Source organism: Podarcis tiliguerta, assembly GCF_965153285.1.
Source record: "Podarcis tiliguerta genome assembly, chromosome: Z".
Taxonomy (NCBI): domain Eukaryota; kingdom Metazoa; phylum Chordata; class Lepidosauria; order Squamata; family Lacertidae; genus Podarcis; species Podarcis tiliguerta.
Window position 1 is genome coordinate 20,421,319 of NC_139553.1, and position 15,885 is coordinate 20,437,203.

Below are 15,885 nucleotides of genomic sequence, written 5' to 3' on the forward strand. Positions count from 1 at the left end.
TAAAATATTAAGCAACTTAGAAATACTTACAAATAAGTAAATTTATTATTGATCTTTTATTTTTTATACCACTTAACATATGAAAAATATCTCTACATGGCGTACAAAAACCAAAAGAGCAATAGACAACTTAAACAAAATATTACAAAAATACAGTTACATATAAAAATGCTAATTAACTAATACAAAGTTACTACTATATATAAAAATCATATATCAATCCATATCAATTTATTTTCCTTCTGACACACGCCTGATATTTGGAATTTGGTTAAGATTAAAATATAAAGCAATGTACTTTTTTAAAGCTTCATTTTTTCAGGAAAAGGTAATTATATGATTTATCTCAATATGTTTTGTAGGACTTAAAAGTTACATCAAAATGGCATTTGATCAAGCTTAGAAATTTTTACATTAATTGGCAATTAATTTCAGAACATGAGAGAGGTGCTTAACCTATGTAATGAAATAGAACATATTTACATGGTTAGGTGTGTTTCAAAACTTTATAAAAAGGTAAGCTGCTGTTACTGGAATTTGGAGTTTTCTTGTGGAAAATTCACCACTTTGCCTGCTTATAGAGCTCTGGTAAGGCAAAATTGTGTATGTTATACATTTTGCTCATTCTCTATGTTTTTGTATCAACTCCATGATTAATCTTACATTCTGCAACAGGATTAAGATTTTGCTAGTAAAGAAAAATACTTTTAAACTGTCTGGTCTCAGAATGAAATATATCTGTTTCTCTAATTATTTTTATCTAGACACAGGTGCACCATGTGACCATTTGCACTCAGTTTCCTGTGAGATCCAGAGCTTGCTAACCACACAGGTGTATTTAGGCCCTGATTTAGGGTCTGATCTGCCAATCTGGGCATAGAACATGTGATCTGTACTGTGGGCAGGTTCCCACATGCATCCAGTGGCATCTGTTTTGTACAGTCAGATGCCAGTCTCCTGGCATATGTGTCCGTCCCCTGATTACTGTAACACTCTGCATGTGTGTATGGACCATGACAGATATTCTTAACGCTCATATGCTGATAGAACTCTCATATTGCCACACAAGATGGCATTACTGACATCCGTTCACAATATCCATCTGCCGATGATCAAAGCTCCTAGCATCAATCCCTGCTCTGCATAGAGCAAACAGGTATTAGAGAGGAACGTGGTTGCGTGATCCTGCTCCCCTTCCCATGTGCTTAACTCTAAATGCGGCTGCACCCTAAAAATAAATTGCATGTAAAACAGTAAAGCGTAGAGGAGTCCTGAGATGCTCTGCATTCGTGTAGCTGTCAGGAGCAGTCATGACTCAAACTGGGAAGCTTTGCAATTGTGTGTGGCTGCCCTCATGTGATGATGTGCAGCATTGCAAGTTGCAGCATCCATCTAGTCCAGTACAGTACAGTACTCGAATGTTTCGTTCCACGGATCACTTGAAAACTGCTGAGGTCTTGGTGGACCACTTTATTATTTTTCTGCCTCTTGCAGGAGTTGCAATGTGCTGCGCTAGATGCTGTAAGATTTGTGCCTGTATTTTTATTGTTTCTTTTATTTCTTATGTGGTACTTTATTGTAATACAACTGGCATTCTGCAGAGTTCAAATTGTAACAGAGTAGCATACAATATCAGATGTCCTTGAGTTATTGTGTTAGGAGAGAGGGAGGAAAGCTCTTCTCCCATCTACTTTCTCCATGCCAGGTATAATTTCATGTCCGATACAAAATTCCTCTGTATGAACTGAGAGGGCTCATCCAGACTTCATTTTGTGTCACATTATTAGGCACAGGTCCACGCTTTAAAGCTCTGTCCAAGCACCTCTCTTTCCCTGGCGCTTACCCCATGAAAACCCACCAGAAACAATTTTGTGGAAAATTCAGATTGCAGTTTGTTCCAATTCTGTGTTAAAGAGCAGGTTTTCCTGGGGAAAGCAGTGGGGAGGGGAGAAGAAGCAGCACTCAGACACGGACCAGGAAAGTGCAGACCTGTTCATAGAAAGCAAAAGGTAAATGTAGGTGAATCCCTAGAATGATGAATGCTTGCTTCTGTTCATGGACACATGACATCGTAACAGCACCAGATCCAGGACTGTCTGGGTGTTTCCCCTGCATTGGGTGCCAAGCTGAAGGGGTGCAAAATAGTACACTCTGTTCTAAAATGAATTATTGTGAAAATAAGAAATATTTAGGGGACAGCACCAAATTTTGTGCTCGCTCAGGGTGCCATATTACTAAAATCCACCTCTAGAAACAAGCAGGCAAACTCCTTGTCCCAGAAGATGGGGGGGGGGGAGGTGTGTCAGGGACCTTCGGACCTGTGCCCAGAGCACCCAAGGAGGTCAGAGGCAACGAGAGAATTTGCACCCCTTCCATTTTTCCATGCACAAGCCCCATACTCTGGAGCCAGGACTGAGCAAAGCATCCTTGCAAGTGGGGTGTGTGCGCATGTCCGTGTGTGCATGTTTGCTAGGGGCAAAGCGGCAGCAGGTTATGTGTTAGCTCAAGAAGAAAACCTAATCATTCTAAACACAAAAAACACTAAGCACTATATTAACAACTTTTTAAAACACTTGTAGTCTAAACTTCTCATCTGTTTTTTACAATATTAAAATATTAGCAAATATTAATGAGTGTCACAGCATTCTACTACAGAGTGATATAACAATATAACACTAATTTTATTAAAAAGAAATTTTCTGCTCACCATTTTAGCAACATTTTAGAGTTTTTTCTCATTAAATGCTTACGATACTCACTTCTGATGCAAAACAAAAATCAAATACTTTTTGTCTTATGCTATGGGTTGCAATTAGCAATGACATTTAAATAATGAATAAGGACTAAGTGCTGAATACATAATTGATATTTTAAAAAATTGGAAAGATGATACCATGACCCTCTTTCAACAGTGGAAAGAAAATATGACTTCTTTTGCAAAATACAAACGGACCACTTTCAGTTGTAGATTGTGTATGGACAAAAATAATGGTATTTGGAATGCATTTATAAAAAGCATAATAACTTGTTAATAATTTTATACTCATTAGAATAACCATACTACTTATATACCTATATATTGTTTTGTACTACAGTCCCAAGCACTTTTTCACTTTGTGTCTCTATTGTAAATTTTCAATAAAATATATTTTTTATTTTAAAAAGTTCACGGCCACTCTTGTGAATTAGATCTTGCACTTAGCCACCCACTGCAAATTTTCTCCTGGCCATTTGTGTACAGTGGTACCTCTGTTTACGTACTTAATTCATTCCAGAGGTCCGTTCTTAACCTGAAACTGTTCTTAACCTGAAGCACCACTTTAGCTAATGGGGTCTCCCGCTGCTGCTGCGCAATTTCTGTTCTCATCCTGAAGCAAAGTTCTTAACCTGAGGTACTATTTCTGGGTTAGTGGAGTCTGTAACCTGAAGTGTATGTAACCTGAAGCGTATGTAACCCGAGGTACTACTGTAGAGTAGGCAGAACATAGCATGAAATGTACACAGAAAAGCAGCGATTCCCCCCAAAATGTGGCAAGACATTTGCAATGGGGCTGGACATTACAACAGATGGGCAATGTTTTATTAGTGCTAAGAATAGGAGTGCCCCCCACCCCACCACTACCACCTCTGTCCGCACCTTGCCTTGCCTTCTGAAAGCAGCACCCTTCTGTTTGAATCCCCCACCCCACTTGTTCAATAAATATTGTTACATGGCTGCTCTTCCTCAGCAGAGATCGCACACCAACCGCGCAGGAGAAACTCCAGCATTTTAAAACATGTAAACCACATCTGGTTCGCAGCCATTTCTCTACTTCTTCTTCCAAGTTCTGATGAATATCACATTGCTAATGCTAGAAAGAGGTCAGCAAACTTTTTCAGCAGGGGGCCAGTCCACTGTCCCTCAGACCATGTGGTGGGCTAGAATATTATTTTGAAAAAAATAAAAAAGAATGAATTCCTATGCCCCACAAATAACCCAGAGATGCATTTTAAATAAAAGGACACATTCTACTCATGTAAAAACATGCTGATTCCCGGACCATCCGAGGGCCGGATTGAGAAGGTGATTGTGCTTGATCCGGCCCCCAGGCCTTAGTTTGCCTACCCATGTGCTAGAGGGAGGCTCTCAGTTAGAGAAAAGACTGCATCCTGCCATTAGCTCCCACAGGTGAATCTGTCTGCTGCTAGCACCTGTCTGTCTTGGGAGACGTTGGAGGAGTGCACATTTGGGGGGCGGGGTTTCTGTGGCTGTAGAGACCAGTGTGGGAGAGACATATTTTGTTGCAGCTGGGGGTGCATGCCTTTGTGTGCATGGGAATCCACCCCCCCCCCCATGTGAAGGAGCCATGGGGAATTTTGAACTGCAGGTGGTGATAGCATATTGTAAATGTAAAATGCTACCCACACATTTATCAGAGAGGGAGATTTCAACATAGCCTTCCTGCTATCATGCTAGTTAACATAACTGTACAGGGAGATTTATATATCTCACATAGAGGAGCAAATATGTGAATACAGTGGTATCTTGGGTTACAGACGCTTCAGGTTACAGACTCTGCTAACCCAGAAGTAGTACCTCGGGTTAAGAACTTTGCTTCAGGATGAGAACAGAAATTGCATGGTGGTGGCGCGGCGGCAGTGGGAGGCCCCATTAGCTAAAGTAGTACCTCGGGTTAAGAACAGTTTCAGGTTAAGAACAGACCTCCAGAACAAATTAAGTTCTTAACCCGAGGTACCACTGTATCATCATTTTAAATGGTACTGCTCCATAGGAACATAGGAAGCTGCCTACTGAGTCAGACTGCTAGTCCATCTAGTTTTGTATTGTTTACACTGACTGGCAGCAGGGGTCTCATTACTACATATCTTAAATTTTACTGATTGCTTTCAAAGCGATTTCCTTTGGTCACCTTTGTTTATACTGATGATTCCTGAGATGTCACAAGTCACTATGTAGCCAGGTATTGGTAATAGTGGTTGATTTTCTTATAAATTAGTTAACGTACAGATATGCCAGGCGAAGGTTTGTGCATGTTTGTTGAGTTATATATAAACATTTCATGCTAAAGATTTTCTCCACCCTTATGCTTTCATAAAAATGCATTTTAAAAAAATTCATGCAATATTCTTTGCTGAATTTTATTGTGTTATTATCTTCCTTAGTGGGTGGGCCCCCAAAAAAGTTTTGGGACCGCGCGGCTACACATACTTTCCAAACACTTGAAGCAAGTAATGGTTTCACATCTGGAGGCAAGAGGGGAAAGCTCCTCTGTCCCCAGGGCCGTCTTAACCATAGGAGCCAGGGTTGCGGGGCACCCAGGCTCTGTGCTCTCAGGGGCGCCAGGCTGAGAGTCTGGGGCCCAAGAGTTGGAGTCTGGGGAAGAGCCGGCCGGCCGGTTGGAATGCTGCAGTGGGCTCTTCTGCTGCGGGCAACTCTGTGCCACAAGTTCGGGGGCAAGCGAGCCAGCGAGGCGCTAAGGCAGCCAGCCGGCTCTGCCCTCCTGCGTGCCAGGGATTGGCATAGGGCCGTGGAGAGGCCCGCCCAATGCACGCTGCTTACACCACGAGGTGCCCGGCTTCACTCAGTCGACAATGGTGACGCCCTGGACTGGTCTGCTGTGCTGGGCTCCTTATGTTTCCTGTTTTCTTTTCCTGAGGAGAGTTTAAAAAAAAAAAAGGTTGACAACTCTGGGCAACCGGGGGGGGGGGGGTGCGCAGTGCGGATCTTTGCACCCCAGCGCAGCATACACTTAAGATGGTCCTGTCTATCCCCTCCCCTGCCATCCTCCCTCCAAGATTTCTCTTTCAGGTCCAGCTACTCCTCTAGCTGCCAAAACTTTCCTGCGGCTGCAGCCCATGTTCCTTTAGGGAAAGTAAAAGAGGCTTTTCCTGTTTGCAAAATCACTGCTCCCTCCCCCCAATGGCCGCGATTTGCTGAACTCCACTGCCATATAGGGCCGAAAACCCCCACAATCCAACTTGAGGGGCGGGCTGGAAGGGATGGCCCTTGCCTTAGGAGGCCCAAAAATGATGTCACACTAGACTTTAGGCTACAACAACAGGAAACTGTTTACACTGACAAATGTGGGAGGGGGAATTGCTGCCCTGTGGCCCTGCCCTCACTCCCTCCTCGCTTCCTTGGTATATCTGCTTCCTCTGATTAAACTATACTACAAGGGGGCCTATGAAAAGAAGAAAAGGGGGATGGGAGGCAGATGCACCATTGATTAGAGTCTCCAGCACCCACCTCCACACATCGTAGATTTGCATCCTGGCTGGTCCTCCTGAGGAAACAAAGCTGGAGGGTGGCAAGGAAGTCTAGTAACCCACAGAATTGGTGGCAATATTAGCATTACAATGCAAAAGAGCTTTATAAGAATAAGAATAATAATTTTTTATTTATACCCCACCCTTCCTGGTTCAGAAAACCAGGCTCAGGGCAGCTAACAACAAATTTAAAACACTTAATTGATGCAACAAAAAACAGCATAAAATACAGTATAAAACATTAATAACAATAAATTCAGAAATCAAAAATCAATTTAGGGGAAAAATCCATCCAATAAACATTAGATGATCACCAGGGCTAGCTAGCTAAGTTAGTCCTACTTGGGCCAGCGAGGAGACAAGGGGAGAATTAGCTGTGGGATTCCAGAGCGGGTAATCTTCATAAAAAGGGGAGGGGGAGGGAAGGAAGGAAGGGGAACAAAAGATCAGGCCAGGTTCAAATTGAAAGCCGGGCAGAATAGCTCTGTCTTACAGGCCCTGCAGAAGGACGTTAAATCCTGCAGGGCCCTGGTCTCATGGGACAGAGCTTTCCACCAGGTTGGAGCCATCACTGAGAAGGCCCTGGCCCTGGTGGAGGATAATCTGACTTCCTTAAGGCCCAGGACCTCTAAGCTATGATAATTCATGGACCTTAAGGTCCTCTGCAGGGCATACCAGGAGAGGCGGTTCCGTAAATACAAGGGCCCTAAGCCACAAAGGGCTTTAAAGGTCAAAACCAGCACCTTAAACTTGACCAGATACTCCACCGGGAGCCAGTGCAACTGGTAAAGCACTGGGTGAATATGCTCCCATGGCAGGGACCCCTTGAGGAGCCTCGCTGCAGCATTCTGCACCCGCTGGAGTTTCTGGGACAGTTTCAAGGGCAGCCCTGAACAGAGCGAATTACAGTAGTCAAGCCTAGAGGTGACCGTTGCATGGATCACTGTGGCCAGATCGGGGCGGGAAAGGTAAGGGACCAACTGCTTAATGCAGCGAAGGTGGAAAAATGTCGCCTTGGCTGTTGCTGTAACCTGCGCCTCCATGGAAAGGGAGGCATCAAGGATTACACTCAACCTCTTAACGGAAGGCACTGGCACTAATTGGGGCTCCGCAAGAGAAAGGAGTTGGTCCCTCATCCCTATACCATCCCAACCCAGCCAGAGGACCTCTGTCTTCGAAGGATTTAGTTTCAATCGGCTCCCACGAAACCATCCAGCCACAGCTTCCAAGCATCTAGTCAGTGTGTCCGGGGTCGAGTCGGTGTGGTCATCCATCAGCAGATAGAGCTGAGTGTCATCAGCATATTGGAGACAGCCCAGCCCAAAGCTCCAGACAATCTGGTCAAGGGGGCGCATTAAGATGTTAAAAAGCATTGGGGAGATGATTGCTCCCTGCAGCACTCCACACACCAAGGAGTGGCGCGATGACATTTCCCTCCCTAGTGCCACCCTCTGTCCCCGACCAGAGACAAAGGAGCACAGCCATTTTCAGGCTATGCCCTGTATCCCCACGTTGGCGAGGCAGTGGTCCAGAAGATCATGATCGACCATGTCAAAGGCTGCTGACAAATCTAAGAGAATCAGCAGTCCCGACCTGCCTTGATCCAGTTGTCTACGAAGATCATCTGTTAGGGTGACCAGAGCCATCTCGGTCCCGAAACCAGGACGGAACCTGGACTGAAATGGATCTAAAGCCAATGTTTCCTCCAGAAACTTACCAAGCTGTTCAGCAACCGCTCTCTCAATTACCTTACCCAGATACGGAAGATTTGAAACTGGGCGGTAAGTGGATAGATCTAAAGGATCTAGTGAAGTTTTCTTTAAGAGCGGACACACCACTGCTTCCTTCAGCTCCCCTGGGAATGTCCCTGTGCCAAGGGACAAATTGATAATTTTAACCAGGGGGATCCACGTGACATCTGGGCACACCATAATCAGCCAAGACAGGCACGGATCGAGGAGGCAAGTGGTGGGCCTACCAGCTCAGAGGAATCTTTCCACATCAGCAGAAAGTATCCGATTCAAATGGTCCAACACTGGACCTGAAGACAGTTGAGGGGCCTCCAGTTCTGTTACTGTATCTAAATTGGCAGGGAGGTCACAGCGGAGCAACAGGACTTTCTCCGCAAAAAAGCTCGCAAATGCCTCACAGCTGTGAGTCGAATTTCTGCTTAAATTTTGTTGTCCTCCTAAGGATGTTATTGACCTAATTATTCTAAAAAGTTGTGCCGGGCGAGAACTAGCAGATGCAATGTAAGCTGCGAAGTAAGATTTCTTAGCAGCTTTCATAGCCATCTCATAGGCTTTCATAAGCGTCCTTGAAGCTCTGTCACGAGTCCGTCGCCATACTCACTGTAGCCGTCTGAGATCCCGATTCATTTTCTGGAGCTCCTCGGGGTCGCAGAGGGTGCTTAGGAGCAATCTCATTGATGGCCGCCAAGAACCGGTTATTCCAGTCCTTGACAAGGTCATCTAATGAGTCGCCAGGGAGAGCAGGGTCCTGCAAGATAACCTCCGTGGGCGAGCCCAAATAGGCTTTGAGATGAAACTGAAGTAGATGAGGTGACTCTTGGGATCCCTCCCAACTCTGCAGTTCTGTGATTATTCTAGGAGGGCTACTTGATGCAAAGCAGAAAATCCCACCCTGCCTTTTCCTCTGCTGCCCTCAGAGGCTGGATCTACCACCTGAGACAACTGCCGCACTGCACCTCATGGGTAGCTCCAGCCCTGGTAACAGTAGCCGCAGTTCTGAGGTGGCAGTGGGGCAAATGAAATGAAATATTGAATGCAGCCTGAAATCTTACCAGGAGGGTGCAGAAGAATATCAAACAATGGACAGCAACTGCACAGAGGACTGGAATCTGCACTCTAAAAACATGCTTACAAGCATTCTAAAAACAAGTGAAAAAGCACTCCTCCCAAAATACATATCAAAAATCATTCTGTCACACAGTAACTTCAGGGTTGCCAGGAACAGCATCTTCCAACATTCATCTTTCACTGGGTGGGCCCTTTGAAAGGTCTAATATTTTGAGAGAGGGTCCTGATGTTGGGTTTGGCACCTTAATCCACCCTTGAATCAGAAATGCTGAGGTGAAAAGAGGCAGCCCTTTTCAGGGAGGGAGGATTGAGCCAGGGCATATTTATTGCTCCTCCTTTTCCTCCTCTGCTGCCCCGGCTCCAATTCATGACTATCCTTACTGCTTGCTTTCCCTTCAGGGGGAAGGCTCAGCCACCCACCCCCCATTGCTACACAGGGTCCAACCTTATGTCCAAGATTCCTTCACACTCATAGTGACCCTTCAGGGCTCTCTTTCACTACTTTGTTAAACAAGATCCAGAGAGCCCAGCATGGCCTGGCTTTCTTGGGATCCCAAGAGGCTAAATGACCCCAAGAGAGTAAATCAAAGGTCTAGGGCATGGGTAGGCAAACTAAGGCCCAGGGGTTGGATCTGGCCCAATCACCTTCTCAATCCGGCCTGCAGACGGTCCGGGAATCAGTGTGTTTTTACATGAGTAAAATGTGTCCTTCTATTTAAAATGCATCTCTGGGTTATTTGTGGGGTCTGCCTGGTATTTTTACATGAGTAGAATGTGTGCTTTTATTTAAAATGCATCTCTGGGTTATTTGTAGGGCATAGGAATTCGTTCTTTTTTCTTTTTCTTTTTCAAAATATAATCCGGCCCCCCACAAGGTCTGGGGGACAGTGGACCTGGCCCCCTTGGTCTAGGGATAAAGGGACAGTCTGTGCAGCCCTTGTTCCAGCCATGCAAGTGAAGCTGAGCAGCCCAATGAGCCTGGCAGGGTGTGCAGAATTGTTCTAGCAATGCCGACAGTGCTGCCAGGTGATGCTTTCTGCAGGAAATTATGTCAGGGTGATCAGGCATGGGTGTTAGTGCAGCGTACACACATACCAGTGTGTAAATGATTCGGTTTGTGCAAACATAGCTGAGGCTAAGTGGGTAAGAACCACAGCTGTTTTCAAAGCCAATAAGAAAGAGCCAGCAGGGCCTACTGGTCTGAGTGTCGAGCTAGGAACTGGTAGAGACTATATTTCGAATCCCCACTCACTGCCTGCACTCCATGTCTGGATCCAACACGCACAGACAAGAAGCAGCCGCCAGTCATCCAGGGGTGGATGTGGGAAGCACTACAGATGGCTGAGAAGACACCTAGAGAAGTTACTGCTAAGAGAAGCAACCCATTATCTTTTTTCATATATCATTTTTTATATATATTTTATTATTTTATTTTTATTTTTATTAAAAGTATTCCAAAACATTTAATATCATATACAAAAAAATCAACATATATTTCTTTTTGCCTTCCCACCCCTACTTTCCTGCTGTTTGTTTTTTGCTTCTTTTTATTAGCTTTTACAATACATGTGTTCTTATTACATCAACTTCACTATCATGAATTATTTCAGTAATCCATTGCTTATATTTCAGCCTGTTATTGATGGCAGTGCTTCAGCCACCAAGCATTGCTAGAATATTATTTTTATTATTATTAATATCATTATCATCATCATCATCATTATATATTTATGTATAATCCATTTCCCCCCCTGACTGGACTCTAGGCAACTCACAGATAAAAAACAAGAAGCGCTAAAAACATAGGAAAAACAACCATTAAGAAACAATTAAACAGAGATAGAACTAAAACTATACTTATATAAACTCACTTTAAAACATACATATAATTACAATAAAACAGCAAGAGACCAGCCCTTTATTCTAAAGCAGTCAATTCACCAAAGCCGGTTTGAACAAGAAAGTCTTCTCCTGCCAGTGGAAGGACAGCAAGGAGGGAGCCAACCTGGCTTCTCTAGCAAGGGAGTTCCAAAGTCTGGGAGCAGCCACTAACACAGGCCCACCAAGCATGTCTGTGAGGGAGGTGTAACTGAGAAAAGGTCCGCCCCAAAGAGCTCAAACCCCAGACAGGTTCATAGGAGGGAATGAACGTCTGGCTTTCAGACAGCTTGCATCTGAGCCGTGTAGACTGCAGTCTAAAAGAACCCTGTTGGCTCATTCCATAGGCCAATGTGGTCCATCATTCTATTCTCACAGTGGCCAACCAGATGCCTATGAGTAGCCTGCAAGCAGGACCCAGATGCAACAGCCCTCTTCCCAATTGCAAACTCCTGAGGGCAGCCAATTCCTGCCGAAAACAAGGCTTGCAATTGGCACCAATCACCAATCAGCTGATCCATGCCAACTGCAAAGCCTGCTAGGATCTGCTGTACTATTGCCCAGCTCTGTTCTCTAGATCACTTACATGCTCAGATGCCTGATTGTCCACTGGGCACTTTGCAGGGTGGGCCTGGAAGGGGCAGTCTGAAGGGTTTGACATAACTGTGTGGTTGCAATGATTCCCTCGAGTAACTTACATATTCCTTGGTCTTCAGGAGGTCAGAAAGATCTCATAGCACTTTAATTTAGACTTGCTTCTTCCTACCCTTCTTTCCCACGACAACAGCAGTCAGTTGATGCTTCAGTTGGTCCTCACTGAATCCTTTGGGTGTACTGCCAGCGGTATGTTACACTGTAGAACATGTTGAGATGCTGAGTGGAGAATCTGCAGACAGGACAGGGAGAAGAGTTAAGAGCCTCGGATAGAAGAGCACCAGGTTGATGGACTATATGGAACTGATAGAAAAGACTGACAAAATCCGAGACCAGGGAGAAGAGACGGTGGAAGAAGATTGGAAAATTTTAAAATTTTATTCAGAGTAATATAGCATAATTAAGGAATGTTGGGAAATGGTGGAATGAAATTATATGACTTTAGTAGAAATATGATAAGGATTTAAGTATAGATAAATTTTAAGATTTTGATGGTAAGATATGGTTAAAATAAATTAAGATAATTAAACGATAGAAAGCAGTGAAAGATGGAAAGGATTTGCTGATTTAATTATTAACTGGAATACAAAAATGGGAGGTGGGAGGTCGAGGAAATAAGTCATTGAAAGATAAAGATATGAAAATGGATGTGTTTTTAAATGTCTTTGCTTTTTCTTGTGTGGATGTATTGTTTTTTTTTTTATTTTATTTTTGATGTATTATCTCTTAATTTCTTTATTTTCTTTTTTATATATATACTGTTTTTTTGTTTTTTTCTGTAACTATAAAACCTTTAATAAATATCATTTAAAAAAAAGAGATGCTGAGTGGAGAAAGGAATGGGGGGGGGGCTTTTGGGTTTCGTGTAAGCAACAGCTTCTCTTCTCTGTAAGAAAGGTTTGAAATGTCACATGGCCTTTGCTGTTTTTATTATTTTAAGGGTATTATAACATACTGTTAATTTGTCTATTAGCAGTATTTATTACCTTCTCCTCATTGCATAGAACAGAGAAAACAACCAAAAACAGAAACATAAAGCAATATAAATAAAGAAAAATGGCAGAATCTTGGTAACCACAAATTAATAATTCTGTCCTAAGACAAGCAAGCAAAACTACAAGGGGGGTGGGGAGTAAATTCCCAGTTGAATTTTGGCAGAAGTTGAACTTCAGTAGAACTGAAACAGGGCTGCTTGTGACAAATACAGGTCAGAAGGGAAATGGCTGCCTTTTCACACCCACCATTGTGAGCCTTCAGGTATCAGGAAGTCCCTGTCTGGCATCCCCAGGAGCTTTAGTTAGTTGCCTCCCCTCCTTCAAAGAGTCCAAGCAGCCAACCAGAGAAATGAACCAGTAAGCTTTTGAAAGCACTTGATGATGGTGGGAAATCCACACAGCATTAGCTTAGAGGAAGATCCTCCCCTTCTTCCAAGCTAATGACAGAGATGTTGTCTTCATCAAAGTCAATTCCCTGTCCGTGAGAAAAGAGAGCAAAGAAACAGGAAGGTCAGAGAGTGGGGAATGGATCAGGCCCCCAGGCAGGGATGGATGAATCTCTCACTCTCACTTTCTATCAGTTCCACATTTTTCCGGTTCTCCACATTTCCACTTTAATTTGGGAATTTCTTTTTTCTTTTAAGTGCTAATGAAAATTCACTCACATTTCAGAGTGTGTTTCTCCAAAGATATCCATTTTGTGTGCTATTAAGCCTAAGCTTCACGTTTTTGAAAGCAGGTATCTTGTGATATCTAATATGCTAATATGGACATGGGGCAGGGTGGAGTGGAGAACCTCTTTGCAAAATGGGGACATAGGAGCATCTCAAAGCACATTTCTGTTTGTGTGACCACCCCCCACAAACATCATACCTACATCACAGAAAAGGTGGTCTACAACAGAAATTTGAATGTTGTTGTTTTTCCTGTCTGCCAGGTTATCTGATAATGCCTTATTTGATTGCCTTTCCTGGTAGTCTGTCACCCTTTGAAATGGAGATTCCTAAATTCCTGTAACAAGGAAGGTGTTTTTTCCACTTCCTCCCTCCTTGCAGAGAAACATTTGGTCAGCTTGGGAGTCAAAATGGTTTCAGGACTGTATTCCTGTGCTGCTCCAGGCATGTAGTTTGCTTGGTACATTTATGAACATTTATTATATATATATAAGACCTTAAAATTTATTATTACAGTGCTGATCTGGGAAGCACAGATGAGGTAGGTCTGCATTAAAATGGAAACAAACTTAAGGTCTCCTCAGAGACCCGATTCATTCATTCATAGCATTGTACCCCAAAAGGGCTCCCAACAAGGCTTAGTGAAATCAAAAACAAGACACTCCCTAATTGCAGAGTTACATTCTAATAAAACAAACCAACAAACAGAAATACAGCACACAATGAAAACGGGCAAGGAGAGTGAAGGAAAAGCAAACTCAAATACCAGGCCCCAATGTCTAGAAGTGCAGTGGTAGCCTGATGAAATGGCTGCCCCCAGATGACAGTTGAGGGAGAGGAGGGCTGATGGAGCTGGCCTGTCTTAGTGTAGAGCTCCGCCAGGCCTCCTGTCTCCCCCTTGTCTGCACTTGGGAGAAGCCTTCCCATCAGGCTGCTCTTGCGATCTTTTCTTCCTCTGTTTTTCTCTTTCCCTTTCTAACTATAGTAAACTTAAGTTAATATTCATTATTTAGAAATTTAAGTTAACCCTCTCCTGGATTCACATATATATATACAGCATAAAGAATGCTCCGTTTAAAATAATATTCAACCAACTACAATGTAAAGACCAAGATTTCCTTTACAGCATTCATTCTTCCCTTCCATAAACTTGCCCAAAGCCTCTGATAGCTCTTTGCCAAACTTGGTGATACCACTATTCAATGTTCTATTTGAGTCTACTTGAAATGGCAACGTTCCCTTACCTCCAGGAGTCTTTCAGATGCCATATTCTAATCCAAGAAAGCGAGGGTCACTAAACCAAACCTCTGCAAAGGTCTATACGCTGAGGATGCAAGAACCTCAGTTCAAACGGTCACAGGCTCTGTTGCTGGGCAATAGCCCTTGGTGATGTGGAATGCACCATGCTAAGATTCTAGGAGAGTCAGTGTGGCATAGTGGTTAGAACAAATTTAATTCCATGCACTTCAAAGGTGGTATATATTCTTTTAAATGTATGGTAGTAATAGTAGTAGCAATAATAAGTTTTTTTAAAAAACAAACAAACTTATTTTCCGGCTTTTCAGACAGATGTTGTCTCCTAAACCAGTTGACACTGATTTTTAAAAAAGGCGAGACAAATCCTGTCCTCAGGTTTGGAAACTAAAAAATACAAGACACCCAAATAGAAGGGATGTGGAGGAACAAGGCACAGAGGAAGAACAAAGGCAGCCCTCTTCAGGGAAGTTTTTAATGTGTGACATCTCAGTGTATTTTTTGTCTTTGTGGAAGCCGCCCAGAGTGGCTGGGGAAACCCAGCCAGATGGGTGGGGTACAAATAATAAATTTATTATTATTATTATTATTATTATTATTATTATTATTATTATTAGTCACAAGGCCTTGCTGACCTTCCCTCACTCAAAGCTATGTTTGGACAGAACTGCAGCAACTGAACCAGTAGCTCTTCACCCCCAACTTCAAGAGGGCTGTGGGGCTCAAGCCACCCTCAGATTCCCCAGAGGGGCTTATCTGGGACCCACAGGGAGCAGGAACTGGCAAGCAGACAGACAGGCTCACCTTTGTCACGGCCATCCAATGGCTTGATGTGGACTCCCATACTCCAAGGCGGAGACTCTTATCTCCTACACTTACAGCACTTTACCTCCGCTGCTGTGCCACTGAACTGCTTGATGAACTCTTGCAGCAAGTGGGAGATGTCCAAGGGGTTAAAGGTGCTCTGAACAGCAAGGTCACTGGCTATAAAGCACATGGCCTTAAAGAGCTGCTCCACAGGAAAGAAGCCACCTGAAACAAAAGAGGAAGGTAGAAGGTGCCCACAGGGCAGGGCTGGGGAGCAGAATGCCCAGGTGCCTTTTCTGCAGAATTCAGAACATGTGGGTTGACACCAACTTACTCTGTGAAGAGCAATTGTTGATGAACAATGTAGGAACCAGTGCTCCAGCTGCATTTAAGACACACTGAGTACTTATTATCAGTGTTCAGTCCCAGCATCTCTGCAAAGGAAAGGCTAAGCATTAGTTAGGGTTCCACCACCCTGGGATAGGAACAGCACTTTTAGACATTGGAACCTGGTTTTAGAATTTCCTTTTCCTTCAC

General features: G+C 43.6%; 1 protein-coding gene and 1 long non-coding RNA gene across 2 annotated transcripts in view; one reads left to right on the top strand and one right to left on the bottom strand.

The window, feature by feature from the left end:
- LOC310669768 overlaps positions 1 to 3,164 on the top strand; it is a 571,559-nt gene extending 568,395 nt beyond the window's left edge. Inside the window, exon 2 of the long non-coding RNA XR_014507371.1 lies at positions 1,621 to 3,164. This is a non-coding gene — a long non-coding RNA (uncharacterized lncRNA). The remainder of the gene's footprint in view (positions 1 to 1,620) is intronic.
- The window catches only part of LOC310669596 (uncharacterized protein), a 38,148-nt gene that overhangs the window by 16,114 nt on the left and 6,149 nt on the right, over positions 1 to 15,885 (bottom strand). Inside the window, exons 2-3 of the mRNA XM_083423964.1 lie at positions 15,683 to 15,782; positions 15,346 to 15,573 (exon numbers count right to left, since the gene is read on the bottom strand). The gene's annotated coding sequence lies outside the window, so the exon portion shown is untranslated. The remainder of the gene's footprint in view (positions 1 to 15,345; positions 15,574 to 15,682; positions 15,783 to 15,885) is intronic.